Genomic DNA, 21,519 nt, shown 5'->3' with positions numbered 1-21,519 from the left:
TCGTCACATTACATAAATGGCACACACGCTTTTGACCTTGAGAGAGAAACGTAAGCAGTCCTTTATCGGTATATTACCTAATGATGCTGGAACTCCAATTCAGAAGCCTTTTGATAAATAGTATAATACCTGCAGGACCAATGCAAATAAAGAAAAAAAAATAACTCTCTGTCATTTTCTACTTCTCTGTTATTTCCTCTCGATGTGTCGGTGATTACTTATTCTTCTGAAAAACAATCACACGAATCTGCATCTTGTGTTTCGTTTTCCAATTATTTTGGGACACTTAAAAAATTGTTGGCGCGTTAGAAATTATTCTAGCTTGAGTTATTTAAACGTCTTCCTTTTTTTTTTGTGTCAGAAAACATTTCTTTAGTCCACACACTTTTAGCGAGAAAATTTCGCGATTGGCTTCGTAAGCTATTGTAAAGAAAAAAAAAGGAACTCTATATCATTTGAGTCCATATTATTTATTCCTGGTGAGTCAGTGATGACTTTTTCTTCCGAAAAACAATTACCTAAATCTGCATCTTTCATTTCGGTTTCCAATTGTTTCGTACCACTAATAAATTCTCGATGCATCAGAAATTATTTTAGCCAAACTCCTTTAATCGTTCCCCGTTTTTCTGTTTGTTAGAAAACTTTATAGCGAGAAAATTTCGAGATGAGCTCCAAGGGCTACTTACTAGTTGCATTTAAAGATATTCTCCGTAACTTAATCCCTTCTGAGAGTTCAATTGTTTGTCGGGACACAGGACTTCATCTCTTATGTTTCAAATATGCGTTTAAGAGAAAAATTTTGCGTTTGTGTATTTTCTGTTTCCTTGCTTCTATAGTTAAGGAGCAACTTTTCGAGCTGTGTAGAGAACCAACTATGCTGGTTATATTTAAAGTAAGTTTTTCTTTAATTGTGGTATAAAAATCCTATATACTTTTGTATTGTGACAATGAAAAAGCATTTTAATTTAAGTCCCATCAATTACTACAGAAAAATCAGCAAGCTTAACTATTTAAAAAACAAAATCTGAATGGCAGGCCGTTCAAAAAGGGAAACTAAAATTTAATGCTCGATTTAAACAAAAATCTGGTTTTTAAAACTTTAGTTGTATATAGAAATACCTCCAACGAACCTCATGTTTTGAGAATAAAGGCCAAACTAGTGTAGTATATAATACACACATTTAATACTCCTCTACAATGAATGTCCAAAAATGGAATGGGTATCATTGAAGCGGTTAAACTCGATTTTTATGACATGCAATGGTGCCATTTTCCCGACCTATATATTATTTTCATTGGTTTATTGCTGTCATGTATGGAAATGTAGAGCAAAGTGAAATAATTAAATTTACCTTTCTTACTTTTTCAAAATGAAAAGTTAAGAAAGAAAATGTATTTTAGAACAAAACTTGCATTGAAATAGTACTAATTTTTCATTTTTGTCAGTACATTTGTACTTAAAAAAAAGAAAGAAAAAGCCCCCATTTTTTTGCATGTTTGTCAAAATTTATATTATGTTATATTATTCTGTGGAGTAACAAAAAATATTTTTGAGAAACCACAAAACATTGCAATATCTGTATCAAATTTTGAAATTTGTTGTATTATTTTTTCATTGCTCTTTAGAGCTATTAATTTTTTGACTGGAATCAACTGTATGTTTAAGAACATAATGGGGTTATTTCCTTCAGTCAAAAGTACTACTTTCAGAAACAGAAATTGATAGAATGAGCAAAAAAATAACATGGAGCCAGAAAATACTTTCATTTTCCCAACAGTTATTTCTTAGTTAATTTTTTAAAATGTAAAAATTTTTTAAACAAGGCGTGGTCTTTATGACGTCGCAAATGATGTCCTTTGGCGTATTTTTCACTGCGTTTCCATGTTATGATAATCAAGCAGTGAATTAAAAATTGCCTCTACGCTTGCTATCAACCATATCGTTGCCAGTACACGTGAATAAAGATGCGAATTAAATATTGTGCTCTTCTGAATGGCAACAATGAATGGCATTTCATCATTTGTGATGTCATCGGCAAAAGCGTTAAGCAATTAAAGCGCATCGATTAAAGTAATTTTTTTTAAATATTAAACTTAGTCAAATTATTTAAAAAAAAAGGTCAGATCCTATGTTTTTAAGCATGCTCTTTCAGAAAAAAATACTTTAAAAATTTTGCAAACGATCCCATTGAAATACTGCAGATAGGTGGCGGTAAAAATTTAAATTATTTCACCATTTCACTCTTCTCCGTTATTTCACTGCGCCCCACATTCCCCTACTATGTTTCATGCTTAACTGACAATACTGCCACTTGATTCAATCGTGCATTAACTCTCACGAACATCAGGTGAAGCTATTTTGGCTCGTAAGAAAAGAAAAAGTTCTTTCACTAACACAAACTTGTAGTTAACAGGTGAGCTAATTAAAAACAGCCCCAATGGGAGATCACTTGAAGTCACTGTGACCTCCCAAAGTTTCCTTATCCGGAAAATTTTGTCTGGCGTTCGGCAAGATTTGGTGTTTTATTCGGTAAAATTATCTTTATTCAGCGAAGTTTGAAGTTCCATTCGGCAAAATTATCATCATTCAGTGAAACTTGGAGTTCCACTCGAAAAATTTGGAGTTCCATTCGGCAAATTGAGTATTTCCGCCCTATCAAAAATTTAAGTTCGGGGCGCTCCTGATTAAAGATTTTAAAATATTCGTTCTAAATTCAGTAGTTCGTATCACTTCTAAAATTAAAGATCATTCACTGTAAAAAAAAAAGAAAAAAAAAAAGATTTGATGCGTTGTAAAGTAAACTTTGTCTCGAAATCAAACACTAAGTTTTCTTTTTTATTTAACGCTAAATTATAAGTTCGCTCCTGCGATTGTTAATATTTTATGGCATTTAAAATGGACAACGCGTCTATTGAGTCCTTTCATGAAGTTGGGAGTGTAGTCATTACAGGAAATAATATGACAATAGGTTGAAGAAATGTTTTTGGTGGTTCGAGTAAATGGAAAGAAACTCCTGATGAAGTTTCAGACCCAAGCCCTTGCTTGAACAGTGACAATGCACTGATTTTGGAATTCGTGGTGAGCTCACAGCTATTCAGTTCATTTACTGAACGCTGTGCAGAAAAACACTCAAACAAATAAGTTCTTATTACACAACTCTGTTTTAACTAATCAAAAAGGGGGGGGGGAATGCAACTTCCTATAAACGTTCCCCCCTCTTTTGAAAAGATCTTCAATAAGTAATTAAAAAATTTTCCGCAAATTGAAGTAATTATATAGTAATATACAGAAATTAAAACCCAATTATTTAAAAGCGAGTAATTAAAATTCCATTTTCTTGGTTGCGATAAAAAATCAATTTATCTTATGAAATAATTTAAAAGCCATGTTGGGTGCAGAAATTCGTAGCTCAGTGTAGCATTTCCTGCTTTGCGATGATTTTGAATGGAATTCCTGTCTGGGATTCTTGACGCGAAGTGTCGTTAAAAACCTCTCCAACGCCCCTTAATTATCGCCAGAAAAGATCATTAAAAGCTGGCTGTTTCGAAATCTTGAAAGTAGTTTGAACATTTAAAAGAGAAACTTAGCATTGAAGGGAAAAAAAATATGCTGTCAATTGTTTTTCGCAAAAAGGCCTCTCCGTTTTTAACCATGACCGCACTCACCGGACCGTAGCGGTGACAGTGACGTCAGACTCGAGAATCATTGATCGCAGCTCATTCTAGATCTATCCGCAGTCCGGGCCGGGGCTGTTCCACATTGGTGTATGTAGGCGGAGTAACGTGCCTATGGGAAGCCGGATCATCCCGCATTTTCCAGCAGAGGCATGCCGTACACTTACCAGCGCACGGAGTATAGTAGATCCATAGATGTATATAGGGTAAGTCGTAGTGCTCCTCGTTTTCCCAATTAAAAAAAAAAAAAGTGTGCGTTATGTAATTTTGAGAACATATGGTGAGATGCATTACTTTTTCAAAAAGTGTTCTACTCGATTAAACACGTGAAGGGTTTTTCTCATTTATACGTTTGTGCGTTCTTCATTTTATTCATTTAGAATATTTTTCTACTCAGTTGTACATGTAATCATGGTTGAAAATAATGATAATTACATGATAACAATGAATAAAATAAATAAGTAAGTAAATTTAAGCATAAAGTTAATAAAATAAAGTAACCATACATTTTGATACGTACTGAAAGAATTAAGTTGCATGAAATTTAATATCACTTCTCCAAAAATCCAGGTGAAAGAATATATAAGATTAGGAGAAGTGTAAGTTTGCGCGAATTTCAGTTGGAATACTTTCGAAATATTATTGCGAAAGTAGCCTAACTCAACTCATGTCAGCGCCAATAGCCTGCACTGTTTCAGTAAATACCCCAAGAAAAAGTAAGCATTCTCAAGGTCAAGCTTTCATCTTATGATAGCCGTGCCGTTATATACTTAGTGAGAAGCAAAGAGGTGTAAGTGCACTGTTAAAAATTTTCCGGAAAAATGACGGTAATTGTTTCTGACATCCATGTTGCCAGTAACTATTACCGTAAAAATCAAATGTTGCAGTAAAAAGTTACGGTTTCCTCGGTAGGCCACAGCAACCAATTGGAGCTGGGATCGCTTATTTCTCCGGTATAAATTACCGTAAAAATCAGCGATGCTGTAAGTTCACCATTTTACAGTAACAATTACCAGAAAATCTTCCTGAATTTTTAACAGCGTGGATATTTTCAAGTTTGAGTAAAACGCGTTTAAAGATAACTTCCTAGGAGGCTTTCATTGAAATTTTTTTTTCTAAATCATGCTGTATAGCAGCAATTGCGAGGGCTACTAGTACCATCTCTTGCCCCAAGACAGAGGAGAGGTTCATCTACCATGTGTATTGGTTATCTCCAAATTTAAAATTTTGCCACTTACATCCTTTTGCTTCTCACTGCCTCATATAAGTGCATCAAACATGTATGCGTGAATCGTTTATCAGTTGAGGAGCCCCTGAAAGTTAAAAGATTCTATAGATGTAACTTTTCTCAGAAAGGTTCTATCTTTTCCTATGGTTTTAATCAATTTTTTTTAAATGCACAATTTCTAAGTTGAGTAAAATATTTTTCATGTACAATAGATTTCTTTAACTGTTTCTGCTTAACATCTATACCTATTATGCATTTATATTTCGCTAACAATTTTAGTTTAAAGCAAGCAGTGTTTTCATCCATTGTTTTTTCTTGGGTATCTTTCCAGAAATATCTTGAAAATATCATAAATGATTATCTGAAGTGCTATAGAATAGACTTCAAAAACTGACGTTTATTAAAATTAAAAAATGAAAGAGAGGTAATAAAAGGTTAATAAATACAAATACATATAAGCGCTCAATAGTTTGATAATCCTTATCTTTTGAGCAGTATAGCGTAGTTTGACAAATGGCTCTTAAATCGGTGTTTCGCGACTTTACTAAATATTTTTAGTGTTCTGCATATTTAAATATTTGACAGCAAAGAGGGTGTAAAAGTAAAAATGAATAATTTCCTTAGAATAAAGGAAGAAATCACGTCGGGGTGACCATAAACCTAAACAATGCTTCCTCATACTTGATCCTCTGAAAGAAAAAAAAATAAATAAAAGTAAATAAATAGAGATTCTCATAATATGAGAAAATATTTATTCATTTAAAATATTAACAAAGTTGAGGAAACTTTTAAAAGAAATCTTATTAAATCCATATGAGGAGGACAGATTAAGATTCCGAATTTTTATTGCAACACAGAACATAACTTCTAAAATTCTTCATGACATCATGCAAAGCAGCGTGCCCACGAGGAGGGCGGGGCAAAACAGTTTGAACCTGTAGTTTAAAATTGTATATCCTTAGAACGCACTAGTAAAATCCGCGGATCCGAAAGTCCTATTGCAGGTCTCTAGCTGTTACCTTGGATACAAGGGTACTGGAAATCCTCCCTCCCTTCTCTCTAACATGCCAATAATTGTGGACGTCTCAGTCAGCGACTTGCCACGGCTTTCCGTGGCATTTAAACCCAATAAAAACAATTAAATTGGTAGAAGCGGGGGTCATTAGGGTGATAAGTGGTTAAATATTCACCACAAAAATTGACATTAACAGAAATCGGAAGCTTTTTTAAAATCGGTAATTCCATCATTATATTTTTATCGTTAGATTCAACTATTTTTTTCGCAAACAAATTCAATGTCAATTCAATGCTCATCTAATATTTTGTGTGGCTTAGTAAAGCATTACAAAGAGAATGAAGTACAATAGCTACTTGCACACACATCTATCCCTACCGCATAACTTTTCTATTAAATTAATGTTCCTAGTTGATGACAGTAATAAAGGACTTACAAACTCGATTGCATTAAGTGCTCCATTTCCAGTAATTGTTTTTTTCCCGCGAAAAATCTATTCGAAACCACTATTTACAAAGCCCCTCCCATTCCTCCTGCTTTTGTTTTCTGCTCTTCATCCATTCTTCGCAAATTGTCATCTTTCATAAATAATGAAGATGCGATCTGTTTTTGTTTGCCAAGGGGTTAGACAAACTGAATTACCTCAGCAATACATCACGCGGTGATGCCATCAGATGGATCCCGGGTGAGGTTTTTTTTTTCCATTTGAATTTGAGAAGCACGGAAGTCATTTACTGGAATATCTCTCCGCGTAAGTTATTTAGGGAAAGTAGATAAGGATAATTTCGTTTTCAGGGTCTGTCTCTCTGGATAAAATCATTAGGGATGCGACGATGTCGATGATTTCGACTCATCGATGTTTTTACCATTGATGTATTCATAATAGTCGATGATTTTATAACAGTGGTGTTTTGCGCTCGATATTTTTTCAGTGTCGGTTTCTATAACTAAGCCAAAAATTCCCCCTTGAAAAATGAATGTTTTAATTCACATACAGTTTTAATGAAAGTTACGGGATTAATTAATGATCGGGATATTCATCACATAATAGCAGGGTTACCAGACGTCACGGATTTCAAGGGACAGTCTCGTATTTAGAAAATGTGATGTATGTGAATGAATGTTTTAATTCACATACAGTTTTAATGAAAGTTACGGGATTATTTGATGATCGGGATATTCATCACATAATAGCAGGGTTACCAGACGTCACGGATTTCAAGGGACAGTCCCGTATTTAGAAAAATTGTCCCGCGTCCCGGGGAACTTCCATACGGGACGGCTAAAGTCCCGTATTCTAGTTAATAACAATATTTTACAATACCAGACATCATTTTAAGGGAAAGAAATAAAGTAAATCAAAAAATGCGAAATATAGAGCAATAAGAAAATCACGTGGCAGCAAGCACAAAAATTATTTTCGTTTTAATTTGGTTTTTGTTTTAGCGGCAAACCATGAGGAACCGAATGATTGCTTCCTCTTGGCGCATTGATTAATGTGAATTAAATATATCTCTGCGCATGCGTCGTCAATCGCAATAAAAAGGATTTTTATACTTTGATCGGCGACATTTTGTAAGGTTTGTGCTTTGTTAAGATTGAAATTTTCAGATTTATCATGAAGACACGTTCTGCGTCGGGAAGCACCCCTTAAAAATGCACCATATGCAGTAATTGCCCTCAACCTCAAAAATATCCCCCCCCCCCTCCCTTCACTCCTAGAAGCCCGCCCCTATTTACTGTTCTTAAAACTGGACACCCTGCGGCAAAGAGAGTTTTCAAAAGTTAGGTATCTTATAAAGTAGGTTTATATTGGGAAAAACTAACGATCCTTTTTTCCAGCACAAAGAGAGAGAACTGATTTGAATTGTGAAATTTTGAATTCAAATTATGTTTTTCGCAATCACGAACTGCGACAGGACCCTAATCATTGGAGTTATTGTTTCTAGAAACGGCTCCTCTGCCCCCAAGCCTGCCCCTCCTCCTGGGCGGTTACGTGTGCATAGTTGTGTCGTTGTGTGTGTGTGTGTAGGCTTGTGTGTGTGCCTTGACCTGTGTGTGTGCCTAGACCTGTGTGTATGCACGTAGGCGTGTGTGAATGTATGTTTGTGAGTGTGTGAGCCTGCGTGTGTGTAGGGCATGAACGCCTCCGACCAGGAGAAGCGGATAGCTCAAGACCGGAGCGGCTGCGCCTGCAAAGGACGGTGAGCGGTGGTGCTGCAGAGGCCCCTGGTCCAAGCTGAAAAAGGAACTAAACGCCAAGAACGGCCAAGTGAGGACAATAAGCAATCGTGATTGCGCAAAAAAAAAAATGATTTTTTTCCTACTATTTTTTTTGGAATTAAAAAGTCCATTTTAAAAAAATTTCATGTTGAAAGATGTAAAAAATAGAAAAAGGGATAGTCTCAAAATTAAAAAAAAAAAAAAAAAAAAAAAATTAACGTCAACAAAATTCTGAAATTCTGTCTGTGGAGATTCTGAATCCGGGAGACCCCGTAGCACCTACAGCTTTGATATTTTGTACAAAATTACTTTGAGCCCTGGGGGTTTGCACCTGTGATTTTCGAGTTTTAATTTCGATTTAGTTTCTTTGTAATTAATTTTTTAAGCTAAAATTTCATGTAAATTGCCTGTGAAAGGGATGAAAGACCTCCCACACCCCCTTTACATTCTATGTCATTCGAAAGATATTTATTTTCTGCATCTTAAAACGCTTGTTCCAATGTTCTCAATTCGCAACTCCAGAGCTCGAATACGCTACCTTGCGGTGATTAACTATACTGAAGAAAAAGGTAAAACATTCCGTTCCATGTGTTTTCTTTGAGTAAAATTACAGGTTTCAGCCAATTTGTGGTGTAATGTAATTGAATAGAAAAGAAAGTTTCCGACAAACTCGAAAAATTGCTGGCATTCATTAAGCTTCAAAGCAAGTTATAAGTTATGGCATCTATTTGTTTTACCTTTACCATCCGCCATTAGACAGTGACTGCAGCGCCCCCTATAGGTTATTGGAGTTGCGAATTAATTAGAACAGCAGCCAAATTTATTACTAGTTGGGGTAAACCTAACCTGGCAGCATTGTGAAGGCTACGCACATCCAAGTCAGAGCATACCTCAACCACTGAGCTACACCCCGCACGATGACGTGTCATGTGAGTAATAATTTGAGACTAACGTTTATGAATGAGTTGAAGAGGTGTGGCAGATATCGTTTAAGGTTTACGACTTAAATTGAATTCAAAATATTAAACTCAGTAAATGAACTGACACTTTTGTAGTAAGTCGAGCAGATCCATTAGAGGTGCGGGGATCGAACTCCGGGCATTTCACATGCGAAGCGAAGGCTCTACCAGTGAGCTAAACCCTCCTTACACGACGCCGCGTCATGAGAGCATTAATATGTGACTATTGTATATTAACATTTAAAATCTTGAATTAACTATGCTTTTCGGTTGATTGCAAAAAAAAAAAAAGAAAAGAAAGAAAGAAAGAAATGAAGAGGTATGGCAGGTATCGCTTCAAGTTTACGAGTTAGGATGCATTAAAAATATTAAACTCCGAAACTGAACCTTGCGTTGGAACACGAGCAGACCCATTGGAGGTGCGGGGGATCGAACCCCGGGCCTTTCACATGCAAAGCGAGCGCTCTACCACTGAGCTACACCCCCACGCGATGAGGCGTCGTGAGCGCAATAACTCGTGACTAACGTATACTAAAAGGTGGTATCTTGAATTAATTATGCCTTTTAGTTGATTGCAAAAGAAATAAAATATAAAATCAGTCGAAGAGGTATCGCAGGTATTGTTTAGGGTTTTCGCGCTAGGATGCATTGAAAATATTAAACTCAAAAAACTGAACATTACGTAGGAATACGAGTAGATCCATTGGAGGTGCGGGAGATCGAACCCCGGGCTTTTCACATGCGAAGCGAACGCTTTACCACTGAACTACACCCCCACGTGCTGACGCATGGTGTGATCAATGATTCTAGAAAAACGTATATTTTACAGAAAAATCTTGAATTAATTATGCTTTTTAGTTAAATACAAAAAGAAAACGAATGACATTAAGAGGTATGGCAGGTATCGTTTACAGTTTACGAGTTAAGATGCATCAAAAACAATTAACTAAAAAACTGAACTGATCCTTTTGTAGTAAAACGCGCACACCCATTGGAGTGCGGGGGATTGAACGCCGGGCCTTTCACATGCGACGCGAACGCTCTACCACTGAGCTACACCCCCACATACTGCCGCATGGTGTGATCAATGATTCGAGAAAAACGAATATTTTATAGAAAAATCTTAAATTAATTATGCTTTTTAGTTAAGTACAAAAAAAAAACGAATGATTTTAAGATGTTATGGCAGCTATCGTTTACAGTTTACGAGTTAAAATGCGTCAAAAACAATTAACTCAAAAACTGAACTGATCCTTTTGTAGTAAAACGAGCACACCCATTGGAGGTGCGGGGGATCGAGGCCCGGAGCTTTCACATGCAAAGCGAATGCTCTACCACTGAGCTACACCCCCATGTGCTGACGCATGGTGTGATCAATGATTCGAGAAAAACGAATATTTTACAGAAAAATCTTGAATTAATTATGCTTTTTAGTTAAATACAAAAAGAAAACGAATGACTTTAAGATGTTATGTCAGGTATCGATTACAGTTTACGAGTTAAGATGCATCAAAAACAATTAACTCAAAAACTAAACTGATCCTTTTGTAGTAAAATGAGGACAACCATTGGAGGTGCGGGGGATCGAACCCCGGGCCTTTCACATGCAAAGCGAGCGCTCTACCGCTGAGCTACACCCCCACGAGATGAGGCGTCGTGAGCGCAATAACTCGTGACTAACGTATACTAAAAGGTGGTATCTTGAATTAATTATGCTTTTTAGTTGATTGCAAATGAAATAAAATATAATATCAGTCGAAGAGGTATCGCAGGTATTGTTTAGGGTTTTCGAGCTAGGATGCATTGAAAATATTAAACTCAAAAAACTGAACATTACGTAGGAAAACGAGTAGATCCATTGGAGGTGCGGGGGATCGAACCCCGGGCCTTTCACATGCGAAGCGAACGCTCTACCACTGAGCTACACCCCCACGCTAAGAGGCGTCGTGAGCGCAATAACTCGTGACTAACGAATACTAAAAGGTGGTATCTTGAATTAATTATGCTTTTTAGTTGATTGCAAATGAAATAAAATATAAATTCAGTCGAATAGGTATCACAGGTATTGTTTAGGGTTTTCGAGCTAGGATGCATTGAAAATATTAAACTCAAAAAACTGAACATTACGTAGGAAAACGAGTAGATCCATTGGAGGTGTGGGGGATCGATCCCCGGGCCTTTCACATGCGAAGCGAACGCTCTACCACTGAGCTACACCCCCACGATATGCGACATCGTGAGCGCAATAACTCGTGACTAACGTATACTAAAAGGTGGTATCTTGAATAAGTTATGCTTTTTAGTTGATTGCAAATGAAATAAAATATGAAATCAGTCGAAGAGGTATCGCAGGTATTGTTTAGGGTTTTTGAGCTAGGATGCATTGAAAATATTAAACTCAAAAAACTGAACATTACGTAGGAAAACGAGTAGATCCATTGGAGGTGCGGGGGATCGAACCCCGGGCCTTTCACATGCAAAGCGAACGCTCTACCACTGAGCTACACCCCCATGCTATGAGGTGTCGTGAGGGCAATAAGTCGTGACTAACGAATACTAAAAGGTGGTATCTTGAATTAATTATGCTTTTTAGTTGATTGCAAATGAAATAAAATATAAAATCAGTCGAATAGGTATCGCAGGTATTGTTTAGGGTTTTCAAGCTAGGATGCATTGAAAATATCAAACTCAAAAAACTGAACATTACGTAGGAAAACGAGTAGATCCATCGGAGGTGCGGGGGATCGAACCCCGGGCCTTTCACATGCGAAGCGAACGCTCTACCACTGAGCTACACCCCCACGTACTGACGCATGGTGTGATCAATGATTCGAGAAAAACGAATATTTTACAGAAAAATCTTGAATTAATTATGCTTTTTAGTTAAATACAAAAAGAAAACGAATGACTTTAAGAGGTATGTCAGGTATCGTTTACAGTTTACGAGTTAAGATGCATGAAAAACAATTAACTCAAAAACTGAACTGATCCTTTTGTAGTAAAACGAGCACATCCATTGGAGGTGCGGGGGATCGATCCCCGGGCCTTTCACATGCGAAGCGAACGCTCTACCACTGAGCTACACCCCCACCCTAAGCGGCGTCGTGAGCGCAATAACTCGTGACTAACGAATACTAAAAGGTGGTATCTTGAATCAATTATGCTTTTTAGTTGGTTGCAAATGAAATAAAATATAAAATCAGTCGAAGAGGTATCGCAGGTATTGTTTAGGGGTTTCGAGCTAGGATGCATTGAAAATATTAAACTCAAAAAACTGAACATTACGTAGGAAAACGAGTAGATCCATGGGAGGTGCGGGGGATCGAACCCCGGGCCTTTCACATGCGAAGCGAACGCTCTACCACTGAGCTACACCCCCACGCTAAGAGGCGTCGTGAGCGCAATAACTCGTGATTAACGAATACTAAAAGGTGGTATCTTGAATTAATTATGCTTTTTAGTTGATTGCAAATTAAATAAAATATAAAATCAGTCGAAGAGGTATCGCAGGTATTGTTTAGGGTTTTCGAGCTAGGTTGCATTGAAAATATTAAACTCAAAAAACTGAACATTACGTAGGAAAACGAGTAGATCCATTGGAGGTGCGGGGGATCGAACCCCGGGCCTTTCACATGCAAAGCGAACGCTCTACCACTGAGCTACACCCCCACGCTAAGAGGCGTCGTGAGCGCAATAACTCGTGACTAACGAATACTAAAAGGTGGTATCTTGAATTAATTATGCTTTTTAGTTGATTGCAAATGAAATAAAATATAAATTCAGTCGAATAGGTATCACAGGTATTGTTTAGGGTTTTCGAGCTAGGATGCATTGCAAATATTAAACTCAAAAAACTGAACATTACGTAGGAAAACGAGTAGATCCATTGGAGGTGCGGGGGATCGAACCCCGATCCTTTCACATGCAAAGCGAACGCTCTACCACTGAGCTACACCCCCATGCTATGAGGCATCGTGAGCGCAATAACTCGTGACCAACGTATACTAAAAGGTGGTACGTTGAATTAGTTATGCTTTTTAGTTGATTGCAAATGAAATAAAATATGAAATCAGTCGAAGAGGTATCGCAGGTATTGTTTATGGTTTTTGAGCTAGGATGCATTGAAAATATTAAACTCAAAAAACTGAACATTACGTAGGAAAACGAGTAGATCCTTTGCAGGTGTGGTGGATCGATCCCCGGGCCTTTCACATGCGAAGCGAACGCTCTACCACTGAGCTGCACCCCCACCCTAAGCGGCGTCGTGAGCGCAATAACTCGTGACTAACGTATACTAAAAGGTGGTATCTTGAATTAATTATGCTGTTTAATTGATTGCAAATGAAATAAAATATGAAATCAGTCGAAGAGGTATCGCAGGTATTGTTTAGGGTTTTTGAGCTAGGATGCATTGAAAATATTAAACTCAAAAAACTGAACATTACGTAGGAAACCGAGTAGATCCATTGGAGGTGCGGGGGATCGATCCCCGGGCCTTTCACATGCGAAGCGAACGCTATACCACTGAGCTACACCCCCACCCTAAGAGGCGTCGCGAGCGCAATAACTCGTGACTAACGTATACTAAAAGGTGGTATCTTGAATTAATTATGCTGTTTAGTTGATTGCAAATGAAATCTATACATATAATAAAATAAGATGTTTGTGTGTGTGTGTGTGGCGCGCTTCCTGGGCAAACGGTAAGGCCTAGAAAGATGAAATTTGGTATACAGGTGTTGTTTTTGCCGAAGATGTGCTCCTCGGGCTTCGATTTTTGATATTTTAATAAGAAAAAAAGTTATGTAATGTTTTATGTGTTTTTTTGCACTTTTTACCTCACAGACCCCGAACCAATCGCACCACTCAAATATTTTTTGTACTATAGTGTAGGAAATTTAATTTTAAATATGATGAATGAAAAAAAATTGAAGACAGAGCAATTTTTGTATTTTTACGAATTTTTGAAAAAACCTTTAATTTGCAGCTTTTTATGGGTTTTTTTTTCTAATATCATCCTGCGAGAAGTATCAAAGCCTCATTTCTAAAATTTAAGTTGGTAATAGTAAAAACATTTCGCCCTCTTCAGAAGAAAAAAGTTCTTAAAAATAAGCAATAGGTTTTTTTTTTTTTTTTTTACAATTTTTTAATGCTGAACACATCATGTCTTTTCACGCATCGGTCGAAAAAAAGGTTTTTCATTCCTTTATGCCTCTGACGTCACTACTTGGATTTTGATTCGATATTTACGACGGAATCTTAATCGCAAACAATGTTAATCTTTTTTTTTTTTTTACTATACAGCTTAATTTTACATTTTATGACATGATGACCACGTGTTTTTCCGGCAGCGCTTGCTTTTTTTCTTTCCTTTTTTTGTTTTATTTAGGGATTGCATTTTTTTTCCATCCCCCCTCCCCGAAGCTGGACGTTTTGCTGTATCTATATTACGTTACATTTCATAGTTGTGCGCATTTAATTCATTAAAAGCAGGGAGATTTTTTCTTTGTCAAACGATACTTTTTGCACACTACGGGGAATTTTGAAGATAACTTTTTTTTTGCTCTACTTAAATAAAAAAGCGGTTTTTTGAGTGTTGTTTTTATTAGGAAGTAGGCGGGGATGTTAAAATAAATAGAGATGGATAAGAAAATTTAGAGATGGATCGTAAAGGTAGATAGCCGCCGAAGGCGCAAATCTTGGCGTAAAAATGGCACAAAAAAAAGAAAGAAAAAAGATAGAGATGGATTGATTGATAATGCTGCCAAATTTATTTAAACAGCAGCCGAAGGCGGCAAACTTGAATTAAAAAGGTAAATGACAAGGTAAATGAGCCGTAGGTGGTTGCTTGCACAGAAAGGCGAATGGCGTAAGAAGTCGAACCAGCTGGTCGCCGCAGGCGGCTAGTAAAATATAAAATCAGTCGAAGAGGTATCGCAGGTATTGTTAGGGTTTTTGAGCTAGGATGCATTGAAAATATTAAACTCAAAAAACTGAACATTACGTAGGAAAACGAGTAGATCCATTGGAGGTGCGGGGGATCGAACCCCGGGCCTTTCACATGCAAAGCGAACGCTCTACCACTGAGCTACACCCCCATGCTATGAAGTGTCGTGAGGGCAATAACTCGTGACTAACATCTACTAAAAGGTGGTATCTTGAATTAGTTATGCTTTTTAACCGACGAAAAAACGGAGGAGGTTCTCAATTCGACACGTATATATTTTTTTTTAATGTATGACCACGCATAACTTTTTACAGAACAGTCTGATTTTGATAATTCTTTTTTTATTGGAAAGGGTATACCCCGAAGGTGGTCCCATAAAAATTTTGAAAAAAAATTCCTACCCTAAGGGTGGGAAATGGGGGTTGATTTGTTGTTCACTCACAGATTTTTAATGTATGACCACACATAACTTTTTACAAAATAGTCCGATTTTGATAATTCTTTTTTTATTGGAAAGGTTATACCCTGAAGTTGGTCTCATATAAATTTGGAGAAAAAATTCCTACCCTAAGGGTGGGAAAAGGGGGAGATTTGTTGTTCACTCACAGATTTTTAATGTATGACCACACATAACTTTTTACAAAATAGTCCGATTTTGATAATTCTTTTTTTATTGGAAAGGTTATACCCTGAAGTTGTTCCTATATAAATTTGTGGGAAAAAATCCTTCCCTAAGGGTGGGGAAAGGGGGGCGATTAGTAGTTCACTCTAAGATTTTTGGATGCTGAATTGGGTATAACAAAAAAAAAAAAAAAAAAAAAACCTCACGATGAATGAGATGCAGACTTGTATGTCTCTCGTGTGTACTCTCTTGAGCAGGTAAACGACAGTATCTGCAGAAATGAGTTTTTCGAGATATTTGAAGAATTGTGCGCTGGATTCAGTACTATCAACTGGGAAATGTTGGAATTATATTTTTTTTTAGCGGAAACCAAATAAGTTAATTTGTACGACAAAGCTAACGTACAAACAATGATGACAAACTGCAAAAAAAAAAAAAAAAGATAAAATTGCAGTTATAGCCCTTTACCTGCACACGGCAGTGTAGACCTCTCAATCTCTGGTACTTGTGATTAGGGTTAGTTTTCAGTGCCAGTCGTCAAACATTTTTTATATTCAGGATTTGTATGAAAAAATAGGGCGAAGTTTAGTGATGGTCACATACTATTTTTAACCGACGAAAAAACGGAGGAGGTTCTCAAGTCGACACGTATATATATATATTTTTTTTTTTAATGTATGACCACACATAACTTTTTACAGAATAGTCCGAATTTGAATATTCTTTTTTTATTGGAAAGGGTATAGCCTGAAGTAATTCCCCTATAAATTTGAGGGAAAAATTCCTACCCTAAGGGGGGGGGAGAGGGGGTGATTAGTTGTTTACTCCAAGATTTTTTGATTCTGAGTTGGGTATTACAAAAAAAAGAAAAAAAAAGCTCACAATGAATGAGCTTCAGACCTGTATGTCTCTCGTGTGTACTGCCGTGGGCAGGTAAGCGGCAGTATCTGCAGAAATGAGTTTTCGAGATATTTGAAGAAATGTGTGTTGGATTCAGTAGTACTAACAATAAGAAAATGTTGGAGTTATATATTTTTTTCAGCGGAAACCAAATAAGTTAGTTTGTACAACAAAGCTAACGTACAATAGATGACAAAAGCAAATTCGTCAGCAATTTGTGTTATCGTAGAAATATCGATCACAGTAGGAAAATGCACACGAACATCTTTATACAGTGCATTATTCTTTAGGAGCCACTGCAATGCCACTTGAAGTTTACCTATATCAATTTGAAACTCCCTAGAATGTTCTAAATTTTCACGACTTTCTACTACGAGCACTAATCTAGTTTGATTAGGTTCAAGCGGAAGTTGTTCCGCCAGCTCGACCACATCCTGAGCAAAAAGGATTGCCTGCCCTTCGCACCAGTCTTGGCTCAAACGATTTTGAACTTTTATTATTTTAAGAAATGGCACTACTCTGCAAATAAAACGTTTCTCAATTTCCGATAACTCATCAATTTCTGTAGGTATTGCAGCTACCGACATTTTGTTCCAATAGGCCTGGGGTGGAGTTTTATGTTTTTTAATATTGTATGAGCATCGTGAACAAGTAATTATATTACCTAAAGCTACCAGTTCGTTAGGCAAAATAGAGCCTAAATTTTTAGTTTGCAATTTCCTACGTTGCTGAGGATACAAATTTTTTTTGCAAATTGAACACGACAAGTCAGCATAAACATTAATTGATTTCTTAAAGTTTTCTGCGTTACACTGGTTTCTTCGATCGCGAGCTGCTTGTCGCATGGCGCTCAGACGATTAGTTCTCTCCTCGGAAGATTCGTGAAGTACCACCATTGCTGAACGGTTACGAGCAGCATCCAAACGCAGCATACGTTCGTCCTCAATGTCATTTGAAAGTCGCTCTCTTATCAGATCTAAACGATGAGCGCGTTGCTCTTCACTCTCATTTGAAAGTCGCTCTCTTATCAGATCTAAACGATGAGCGCGTTGCTCTTCACTCTCATTTGAAAGTCGCTCTCTTATCAGATCTAAACGATGAGCGCGTTGCTCTTCACTCTCATTTGAAAGTCGCTCTCTTATATCTAAACGACGAGCGCGCTGCTTATCACTTTCTTGCAATAACCTATCGTTATTGCAGCTTCTCATTCTGGACAGTCTTTCCTCGCGCTGACCCAAACTCTCCTGTGAACGTGTTAATGTAATTCTCTTTCTGTTTGCTTCCAACCTTTTTTCTTTCTCATTAATAGATTCTTCTAAACATCTTTTCCTCATCCGAGCAGCATTTTTTGTAGGCCTACCTATGTTAGTATATAAAGCCTGCTTTTTTAAAATTATTTATTTAACACAACAGATAATTGTTGTTAAAATACGATTATAAATATATATATATATATATATATATATATATATATATATATATATATATATATATATATATATATATATATATATATATATGTATATATATTTATATATATATGTTAATAGCTAAAGTAAGGTAGGTAGCTATTTTAAAAGTAATCAAAAATATAAGCATACAGATTATAGCCACATTAGTAGCTTATAGCCACAAAAAATTATAAAATAAAAACTTTTTAACAAAAAAATTGAACCGCCGAAAAAACTGAAAAGCAAAAAATAATAAACCGTTTTAATTAAACCTTAATAACTAAGTTCTTAAACTGATGTAAGTATACCTAAGTATATATTTTTGTAATAATTTAGAGTTTTTAATTAACCTTAATAACTCAGTTCTTAAATTAATGTAAGTATACCTAAGTAGTTTTGAGTCGGTGCCAAACAATAAATAAACAAAGATCCCTAAATTACCTAAATTTAAAGAAATAACCATATAAAAGTAGCAATGTAATGTGAAATGTCCGGCGATAAACATAAATGTTTCAAAAAATGCTCCCTCCACACGCCATCATTAAATCATGAATACTAGTAGATCGTATACAACAAAAAGTACCTCTCGTTGGAGCTTTGAAACCTTTGGGACCTCGCACGAGAGAGGCAAACAACCAGTGAGAAAAATCTTCAGGATCATGTATGCAATTAACGGCTACAGTTGTTATGCCATACTTACGCTGAATAATACTATGACCCACAAAACCATTTATTTGAGCTTTTAACAAGATGAGAAATCCTTCTTCAGTATGATGAACAATGATATAAACATTTTGACTGTTGTATATGAGGCAAAAGCTCAGTAGCAGCCAAATACTCGACACGTGCTTCTTCGAGACCACTCGACGACGTTCGGGTTTAACTTCGTGAACGCTCGGCATTTTCCGGCGAAGGGGCGTGTCGCCATACGCCACCGCTGCGCCTCACGCTTTACAAAAATAATTAATTTACTTGTTTGGCACCGACTCAAAACTACTTAGGTATACTTACATTAATTTAAGAACTGAGTTATTAAGGTTAATTAAAAACTCTAAATTATTACAAAAATTTATACTTAGGTATACTTACATCAGTTTAAGAACTTAGTTATTAAGGTTTAATTAAAATGGTTTATTATTTTTTGCTTTTCAGTTTTTTCGGCGGTTCAATTTTTTTGTTAAAAAGTTTTTAGTTGATTGCAAATGAAATAAAATATAAAATCGGTCGAAGAGGTATCGCAGATATTGTTTAGGGTTTTCGAGCTAGGATGCATTGAAAATATTAAACTCAAAAAACTGAACATTACGCAGGAAAACGAGTAATCCATTGGAGGTGCGGGGGATCGAACCCCGTGCCTTTCACATGCAAAGCGAACGCTCTACCACTGAGCTACACCCCCATGCTATGAGGCATCGTGAGCGCAATAACTCGTGACTAACATCTACTAAAAGGTGGTATCTTGAATTAGTTATGCTTTTTAGTTGATTGCAAATGAAATAAAATATCAAATCGGTCGAAGAGGTATCGCAGATATTGTTTAGGGTTTTCGAGCTAGGATGCATTGAAAATATTAAACTCAAAAAACTGAACATTACGTAGGAAAACGAGCAGATCCATTGGAGGTGCGGGGGATCGAACCCCGGGCCTTTCACATGCAAAGCGAACGCTCTACCACTGAGCTACACCCCCATGCTATGAGGCATCGTGAGCGCAATAACTCGTGACCAACGTATACTAAAAGGTGGTATCTTGAATTAGTTATGCTTTTTAGTTGATTGCAAATGAAATAAAATATGAAATCAGTCGAAGAGGTATCGCAGGTATTGTTTAGGGTTTTTGAGCTAGGATGCATTGAAAATATTAAACTCAAAAAACTGAACATTACGTAGGAAAACGAGTAGATCCATTGGAGGTGCGGGGGATCGAACACCGGGCCTTTCACATGCAAAGCGAACGCTCTACCACTGAGCTACACCCCCACGCTAAGAGGCGTCGTGAGCGCAATAACTCGTGACTAACGAATACTAAAAGGTGGTATCTTGAATTAATTATGCTTTTTAGTTGATTGCAAATGAAATAAAATATAAATTCAGTCGAATAGGTATCGCAGGTATTGTTTAGGGTTTTTGAGCTAGGATGCATTGAAAATATTAAACTCAAAAAACTGAACATTACGTAGGAAAACGAGTAGATCCATTGGAGGTGCGAGTGATCGAACCCCGGGCCTTTCACATGCAAAGCTAACGCTCTACCACTGAGCTACACCCCCATGCTATGAGGCATCGTGAGCGCAATAACTCGTGACCAACGTATACTAAAAGGTGGTATCTTGAATTAGTTATACTTTTTAGTTGATTGCAAATGAAATAAAATATGAAATCAGTCGAAGAGGTATCGCAGGTATAGTTTAGGGTTTTTGAGCTAGGATGCATTGAAAATATTAAACTCAAAAAACTGAACATTACGTAGGAAAACGAGTAGATCCATTGGAGGTGCGGGGGATCGAACCCCGGGCCTTTCACATGCAAAGCGAACGCTCTACCACTGAGCTACACCCCCATGCTATGAGGCATCGTGAGCGCAATAACTCGTGACTAACATCTACTAAAAGGTGGTATCTTGAATTAGTTATGCTTTTTAGTTGATTGCAAATGAAATAAAATATCAAATCGGTCGAAGAGGTATCGCAGATATTGTTTAGGGTTTTCGAGCTAGGATGCATTGAAAATATTAAACTCAAAAAACTGAACATTACGCAGGAAAACGAGTAGATCCATTGGAGGTGCGGGGGATCGAACACTGGGCCTTTCACATGCAAAGCGAACGCTCTACCACTGAGCTACACCCCCACGCTAAGAGGCGTCGTGAGCGCAATAACTCGTGACTAACGAATACTAAAAGGTGGTATCTTGAATTAATTATGCTTTTCAGTTGATTGCAAATGAAATAAAATATAAATTCAGTCGAATAGGTATCGCAGGTATTGTTTAGGGTTTTTGAGCTAGGATGCATTGAAAATATTAAACTCAAAAAACTGAACATTACGTAGGAAAACGAGTAGATCCATTGGAGGTGCGAGTGATCGAACCCCGGGCCTTTCACATGCAAAGCTAACGCTCTACCACTGAGCTACACCCCCATGCTATGAGGCATCGTGAGCGCAATAACTCGTGACCAACGTATACTAAAAGGTGGTATCTTGAATTAGTTATGCTTTTTAGTTGATTGCAAATGAAATAAAATATGAAATCAGTCGAAGAGGTATCGCAGGTATTGTTTAGGGTTTTTGAGCTAGGATGCATTGAAAATATTAAACTCAAAAAACTGAACATTACGTAGGAAAACGAGTAGATCCATTGGAGGTGCGGGGGATCGAACCCCGGGCCTTTCACATGCAAAGCGAACGCTCTACCACTGAGCTACACCCCCATGCTATGAGGCATCGTGAGCGCAATAACTCGTGACTAACATCTACTAAAAGGTGGTATCTTGAATTAGTTAT

The 21,519-nt window shown here is 36.9% G+C and overlaps 19 non-coding genes across 19 annotated transcripts; all 19 read right to left on the bottom strand.

The window, feature by feature from the left end:
• Positions 1–9,514: 9,514 nt before the first annotated feature.
• On the bottom strand, positions 9,515–9,586 carry Trnaa-ugc (transfer RNA alanine (anticodon UGC)). Its single transcript has one exon. It is a non-coding gene; the product is annotated as a tRNA-Ala (tRNA).
• Positions 9,587–9,804: 218 nt separating this feature from the next.
• On the bottom strand, positions 9,805–9,876 carry Trnaa-cgc (transfer RNA alanine (anticodon CGC)). The gene has a single exon. It is a non-coding gene; the product is annotated as a tRNA-Ala (tRNA).
• Positions 9,877–10,669: 793 nt separating this feature from the next.
• Positions 10,670–10,741, bottom strand: Trnaa-ugc (transfer RNA alanine (anticodon UGC)). Its single transcript has one exon. It is a non-coding gene; the product is annotated as a tRNA-Ala (tRNA).
• Positions 10,742–10,959: 218 nt separating this feature from the next.
• Trnaa-cgc (transfer RNA alanine (anticodon CGC)) lies at positions 10,960–11,031 on the bottom strand. Its single transcript has one exon. It is a non-coding gene; the product is annotated as a tRNA-Ala (tRNA).
• A 218-nt stretch (positions 11,032–11,249) lies between these two features.
• Trnaa-cgc (transfer RNA alanine (anticodon CGC)) lies at positions 11,250–11,321 on the bottom strand. Its single transcript has one exon. It is a non-coding gene; the product is annotated as a tRNA-Ala (tRNA).
• Positions 11,322–11,539: 218 nt separating this feature from the next.
• Positions 11,540–11,611, bottom strand: Trnaa-ugc (transfer RNA alanine (anticodon UGC)). The gene has a single exon. It is a non-coding gene; the product is annotated as a tRNA-Ala (tRNA).
• A 218-nt stretch (positions 11,612–11,829) lies between these two features.
• Positions 11,830–11,901, bottom strand: Trnaa-cgc (transfer RNA alanine (anticodon CGC)). Its single transcript has one exon. It is a non-coding gene; the product is annotated as a tRNA-Ala (tRNA).
• A 216-nt stretch (positions 11,902–12,117) lies between these two features.
• On the bottom strand, positions 12,118–12,189 carry Trnaa-cgc (transfer RNA alanine (anticodon CGC)). Its single transcript has one exon. It is a non-coding gene; the product is annotated as a tRNA-Ala (tRNA).
• Positions 12,190–12,407: 218 nt separating this feature from the next.
• Trnaa-cgc (transfer RNA alanine (anticodon CGC)) lies at positions 12,408–12,479 on the bottom strand. Its single transcript has one exon. It is a non-coding gene; the product is annotated as a tRNA-Ala (tRNA).
• A 218-nt stretch (positions 12,480–12,697) lies between these two features.
• Trnaa-ugc (transfer RNA alanine (anticodon UGC)) lies at positions 12,698–12,769 on the bottom strand. Its single transcript has one exon. It is a non-coding gene; the product is annotated as a tRNA-Ala (tRNA).
• Positions 12,770–12,987: 218 nt separating this feature from the next.
• Positions 12,988–13,059, bottom strand: Trnaa-ugc (transfer RNA alanine (anticodon UGC)). Its single transcript has one exon. It is a non-coding gene; the product is annotated as a tRNA-Ala (tRNA).
• A 508-nt stretch (positions 13,060–13,567) lies between these two features.
• On the bottom strand, positions 13,568–13,639 carry Trnaa-cgc (transfer RNA alanine (anticodon CGC)). The gene has a single exon. It is a non-coding gene; the product is annotated as a tRNA-Ala (tRNA).
• A 1,484-nt stretch (positions 13,640–15,123) lies between these two features.
• Positions 15,124–15,195, bottom strand: Trnaa-ugc (transfer RNA alanine (anticodon UGC)). Its single transcript has one exon. It is a non-coding gene; the product is annotated as a tRNA-Ala (tRNA).
• Positions 15,196–19,344: 4,149 nt separating this feature from the next.
• Trnaa-ugc (transfer RNA alanine (anticodon UGC)) lies at positions 19,345–19,416 on the bottom strand. The gene has a single exon. It is a non-coding gene; the product is annotated as a tRNA-Ala (tRNA).
• A 218-nt stretch (positions 19,417–19,634) lies between these two features.
• Trnaa-ugc (transfer RNA alanine (anticodon UGC)) lies at positions 19,635–19,706 on the bottom strand. The gene has a single exon. It is a non-coding gene; the product is annotated as a tRNA-Ala (tRNA).
• A 218-nt stretch (positions 19,707–19,924) lies between these two features.
• On the bottom strand, positions 19,925–19,996 carry Trnaa-ugc (transfer RNA alanine (anticodon UGC)). The gene has a single exon. It is a non-coding gene; the product is annotated as a tRNA-Ala (tRNA).
• Positions 19,997–20,504: 508 nt separating this feature from the next.
• On the bottom strand, positions 20,505–20,576 carry Trnaa-ugc (transfer RNA alanine (anticodon UGC)). The gene has a single exon. It is a non-coding gene; the product is annotated as a tRNA-Ala (tRNA).
• A 218-nt stretch (positions 20,577–20,794) lies between these two features.
• On the bottom strand, positions 20,795–20,866 carry Trnaa-ugc (transfer RNA alanine (anticodon UGC)). Its single transcript has one exon. It is a non-coding gene; the product is annotated as a tRNA-Ala (tRNA).
• A 508-nt stretch (positions 20,867–21,374) lies between these two features.
• Positions 21,375–21,446, bottom strand: Trnaa-ugc (transfer RNA alanine (anticodon UGC)). Its single transcript has one exon. It is a non-coding gene; the product is annotated as a tRNA-Ala (tRNA).
• Positions 21,447–21,519: the final 73 nt, after the last annotated feature.

The sequence above is a fragment of the Uloborus diversus genome, chromosome 5, assembly GCF_026930045.1.
Source record: "Uloborus diversus isolate 005 chromosome 5, Udiv.v.3.1, whole genome shotgun sequence".
Lineage (NCBI taxonomy): Eukaryota > Metazoa > Arthropoda > Arachnida > Araneae > Uloboridae > Uloborus > Uloborus diversus.
The sequence above is the reverse complement of the archived record's forward strand: the minus strand, read 5'-3'. Positions and strand labels throughout refer to the sequence as shown.